Raw genomic sequence first — 6000 nt, 5'->3', positions numbered from 1 at the left:
CAGGTTCCAGATTAGATGAGCCAATTGTAAGAATAGAATTCAAATGATCATCAGACAAATTTGCTCGATAGTTAGATTTTACATACTTCATCTTGGAAAATGTTTGTTCACACAAATATGTTGTACCAAAAATGGACACAAAACTACAAGCAAACTTTATCAAATTTGGAGACTGATCTGGCTGCAGACATTTCCATTTGAAATAGAGTTGGAAGATATTCAGCATTGCAGTCAAATGGATTATGAAAGAGCCTGATTTTATTTTTTTTGGCATCAAGGTCAGCAAATCGCTCCTGAAACTGCTTTTTAAAATCTGAAATTATTTCATTTGCAAATGAAGAAGGAAATTCAACTTTACTTTCTGCATGAAATTTTTCACAACATGGAAAATGAGTAAAATTCTTAACTTTCACCTGGCCTTCAAGTAGCGCAAGTTTTGCTCTGAATGCTTTGACATGAACAAAGTAGTCACTGATCAAATTTGTTTTGCCTTGCAATTTCAGATTCAAGTGATTCATATGACTTGTCATATCTGCAAAAAATGCCAATTTCCAAATCCATTCATAATCTGATAATAATGGCTGAGGTTTGTTTTTATTTTTCTCTGTGAGAAATAAATCAATTTGTGATCTGAGCTCAAAGAAATGCAGCAAAATCTTTCCACAGTTAAGCCATATAACTGCTGTATAATAAGGCAAGTCAACAAACTCCGAATCAATTTCTTTCAAGAAATCACGGAACTGGCGATGGTTGAGAGCATGAGATCTAATGAAATTAACCACAGAAACACCCGGTTTCATGACACAAGACACATCAACATATTTTTGGCACAATGCTTGTTGATGGATAAGGCAATGCAGAAAAATGGGTTTTGAGAATCCTCCAACCTCGCAAGCCCCTGAAATTTGCCCAACCAAACCCCGTTTTGTCCCAGACATATTCTTTCCTCCATCAATTGTCACACACTGCACTTGTTTCCATTTCAGGTTATATTCTGTTATAGTTTTACTTACTTCATTGAAAATGTCTTTTCCAGTTGTTATGCTGTGCATGCTGTGAACTGATGCTAATTCTTGGGTTACATTAAATTCACTATCAACAACATGAATGAATACTAAGAGCTGAGAGGTATCACACACATCAGTTGATTCATCCAAAGCAAGAGAGTACCAGCAAAAGCTTTTGTTTTTTCCTTTATTTGCTGAATTATGTCGCCTCCTAAATCTTCAATAAAACAGTATTTGACCCAAGACTTATCATTTTGAAGAGGTTTACTTTTTCTGGACATACCTCTCCTGCTGCTTCCAATATACACTCTTTTATGATGCTACCATCAGTGAAAGGTTTTCCTTTTTTAGCCAACACATAGGCAACTTTGTAGCTGGCTCTAGTTGAAGTTTCATTTTCAGATATTTTCTTACTGAAAACAGCTTGTTGAGAATGCAGACTGTGCTGAAATGATTCAAACTTTTTAGTGCGTTCTGCTCATGTGATGTGAGAAAAACTTGAGCCACGTTTAGATTCATAGTGCCGACGAATATTGTATTCCTTCAGAACAGCAAACACTGTCTCTACATATGAGGCATAAAGCTTTATTATTTGCTTTCACAAAAAAGTACTTTATTTTCCATTCGTTATTTTTTCCTTTTCTTTGTATTTTCCATATCTGAAAACATAAGGGTAAAATAGACAAAATAATTTGTACAGGAAAAACAGCTTGTATGTGGTGTTAAAAAGCACACGAAATCCTCCATAGCGAATGGTTCGTTGTGAAGGCCGCCGCTCTGATTACATGTGAATGCCCAACCGTGCCGCTGAGCTTCATTCCGCTGGGCTTTGCTCGTAGTGCGAAAGCACCCTAACCACACACCACACAACCTATGACAACACTGCTTGCAACAAGTCATTAGCGATCAGACCCTATCAACACCTCAGTTCACTCACCCCCACGCTCTATCTCACATAACTGCACAGAATACAACGAAGCCCCACCTGCCCTTTATCCCTACAATATACAGTTATACACAACTGATTGGTTGTAATGCACAACACATACCTACCAGTACTAGTATCTGTGATTCACACACTCGATAGAGGGAAACTGACTCGGGCTGAACCGCCTGAGCACCACCAGTAAACAGCCCCAGCTTTGAATAATCCTGCGATGCCAGTCGTACAATAATTTTTTTTCAAGACCAACACACGGGGATTTGTTTGGCGGGCCGGATGAAATTATGTGGCGGGCCAGGTTTGGCCCGCGGGCCATAGTTTGGAGACCCCTGCTCTAAATAAAGTTTTAAGAGAACAGCAATGTTTTAAGAGAACCGCAGTTGTATAGATTATGAGCAAGCGTTTGATTCATCCGATACAAGAGCTCTAGCAGAGGTGCTATTTTTGCATGGCACAACTTATAAGCAATAGTCAAATCTGGGAGTGTACCCGATAAAAAGCAACTTTTCGAAAGATGCTTGTGCTATTTCATTTTGTAAATAGATAAATTTGTTCCATCATCATACATATGATGATTTGTTTTAATATTTCAGTTTTGGTGGACTAAAGTCAGGGCTGCCACATTTTTTTTAAGGAGTGTATCATTTTTTTCCGAAAATGTGCTTTTTGTGTCATCTCACTCTTTTTAAGCTTTATGTGCATGCTCAGGTTAGGTTCTACTCGTTTTAAATTACACAGGGAAAAAAGCAGCAAAGTTGGTCAAAAATGGCACCACGCCCGAGGGATCCAAATTCAAAGAAAGTTAGTGTTCGATTATCTTGTCAAAAGATAAGTGTTCGTTGGATCATCATGTGTCAAAAATTCAGTTTCACGTGTAACACTCATTTTACTCAAAAAGATTAATTTTGCTTAATTACAAAAGCGACTTTATATAGGAATATCCTTCAAAAATAGGGCCATTGAACGTTTCTATGATGTTCTTATTGGCCGCTGGCCCTGGTAAAAAAAGGAGACATCAGTACTAGAAATGCCAAAGTGATTTTCTTTTTTTTTTTCACGGTGGGGGACTGTAATTCTCCTGTAGAAGGTTTTCGACCATGCTGATTCCATTGGCGCAGTTTCTGTTCCGATGATACACCAATCTCGAGAGGTTTCAGGTTTCTCAAAATCACCATAGTTTCCTTTCCTTTATAAGGATTTATTTTTAAGGTGCACGGAAGAAGTAGTTACTGCCATCTGGCTGAATCACAGCCAGATGGCAGTTTATTTTCAGTACAGTTTTTTCAAAACATGTTTTTAATTTTTGGTTACTATGGGCGACGGTTCGCTTTTAACTAGTTTGCAGCTAAAGTTGCAGCCATGATAATTTATCGAAAATTGCATTACTTTAATATTTCAGTTACTAGGGTCTGGAGTTTATTCTATGCTGTAATTTCTTATAAAATGACTTTATTTTAAATATAATTTTTTGTTAATTACAAGAAGAACGTAGATGTAACAATTTCCCTTAAAATGAGCCATTAAGCAGCTCTCTATGATGTTTCAGTGCCTCGCTAGCTGCGTACAAAAGAAAGGAAAAGAAAGGGTACTTGTGTAATGTAAGACAAACACTCAAGTTTACACTGCTTAAAACTCGAGAACGAACCGGTTTCTTCGTTAGTTTCTTTCAGCTTAACCAGAGACAGGGCAGAGACAAGTGACAGAATAGGTGGGAGATCTATAATTTGGGCTATATATTTGCACATTAGAAGGGGGGTAAAGTATTTGGACAGTTTGAAGTTAGAAAACAATTACTACTTTATAATATGCAGAACTAGCTGTTGGGCTTCGTGCCACCCCAACACCTAGTTGGTGGGGGCAATAAGTCGCGCGCGTAAGTCGTTACGCGCCATTGTAGTTGTGTCCCTGTGTCCCACCTGTGAATATAGATAGATTTATATATGTGTTTCAAACTACGTAAAAATTGCGAATATACAACATTTTTGGCTTTCCCACTACTGGGAGCTTTCCGTTTCCAATTGCCAGCAATTGATCTGAAAATGTTTGACCAGAGTCATCGCTTTGTAATCGGACACGCATATTTGTAGTTAATTTTAATATTTTTACGTGTGCCCATAAATTAGAATTTTTCAGGCAAGCATTCATTTCGTCTGCAGGAGTTAAACTACGTAAAAATTGCGAATATACAACATTCTTGGCTTTCCCATTGTCTGTGCATATACAAAGCCGTATGTACTAATAATGACGTCATATGCAAACGCTCTTTTTACAAACAAACAAACATGCATACTTAACCGCTTCATTTGGTTCCAAAACTGTGTCGATTGACTTGTAAAGGACTGCCTGGTCTCGAATCTTGGTCAAAACAATATTGTTGATTTCGTGGACGTCTATATTTTTGGGTGCGAGAATCGCTCTTTCACTTAGCCATTTATTATTTTTATAATTTTTTAGAATATTCGGAAATACTTTTTCAATCAATTCATTTTTGGACGTCACTAAATTACAGAAATCAGCAGGTAGTTGTATACGTCCTGAAATTGAGTATCGTATCATAAATGTCTTTTTGTTCCGACGTTAACTTGGAAATGTTATTTTGTACATACGACAATAGATCACTCGTACTGTAACTTTGTTCACGATCCAATTCTACACATGTCGAAACAGCAGCGATACGGTTAGATGAAGGCATTCCCAAATCCTGAAGAGGTTTGTTTGCCATACGTACGCACAAATCTTCTATAATAACTAAAGTGTAGTTATAAATTTCTGATGTAAAATCAAAAGTCATATTTGACGTCTCTAACTGTTTTCGATGGAGTATATCTACGGACATTTTTGACTTATATTTTCCCCATAACTCTGTAGGAGCTGATGGAGAGCAAGTTGTTAAAATGATGCCAAACAATGCACGAATTTCACTTGGGGTTGACGTTTCTCACGCGTCATTGATGCAGTTATCCCAGTGTTGGTCATTCTCCAATAAATTCAGAGCTTGGCATGCACTATGGTAAGTGTCATGTATAGTACCGTTTACAGTTCTCAAATACTCAAAGGATGTCGGACCGGGTACATTCACCAAAAGCAGGCGTAGAAAGAAGCATTCATGTTGATTGGGGTGACCGGTGTAGAGTCTTCCTATCGTGGTATCTTTGAAGATGGTAGGTTGGCCGTCGACTGACTTACCCTGTTTTCGACGTTCAAATACTTTATTTTTAGTATTCCACGTGTAATACGAAGGCACTTCAGTATACAGCAGTATACAGCAGCAAAAGAATCATTTTTGCAAAGCGAAAAAAAAGCTGTTAATTTTTTATCCGGTGGATTCAGGGCTCTTTGTTGAACGTTGGTTTCCGAGAAATAAACACGTTGACCATTCTGTAAATGTACCGCTAAGTGAACAACAGCTGGACTGCGTTCATGTATCGGAAATGAAAGAATTCGCCAAACAGCTTCATTACTGCTTATGTATCTTACAGCCTGATATTGTACGATTTCGTCGAAATCTTTGATTTTGGGCTGCAAGCCAAAAACTGCCATGTCACTGCCTTTGTTGACGTATTTACATATGTATTTGATTGCCTTTACGGAGTTACAGTATTCAACGTTTATGTGTGCATTAAATGTTTTTGATAATAATGGGGAATATAGAACAACCCACTGGTTATCTACTTCGATGGTGGTACCGTTGCCATTGTAGGTTCTTCAGTCATTTTACAATTAGAAATTTCTCTTTCAACGGTCTTCTTACAATTAAAAATTTGTCTTTGAACGATATTCTTAAATACCTGTGTCCTGGTCGTCATTTATATTCCCTGTGTCCCGGTCGTCATCTGTGTCCCGGTATCCCAGTCTGTAATTTCTCTTTGAGTGTCCCGGTCGTTATTTATATTCCCTCTGTCCCGGTCTTCATTTGTGCCCCGGTCTGTAATTTCTCTTTGAGTGTTTTTCTTTTTAGTATTTTTTAGTTTTTTACATATTTTCTTTTTTCAGTTTTCTTTTTCTTCTTTATTTTTCAGCTTCACTATGAAATACATATGGCCGAACCTT

The sequence above is a fragment of the Artemia franciscana genome, chromosome 7, assembly GCF_032884065.1.
Source record: "Artemia franciscana chromosome 7, ASM3288406v1, whole genome shotgun sequence".
NCBI classification, from domain to species: Eukaryota; Metazoa; Arthropoda; class Branchiopoda; order Anostraca; family Artemiidae; genus Artemia; species Artemia franciscana.
This window is presented reverse-complemented; position numbering follows the sequence as displayed.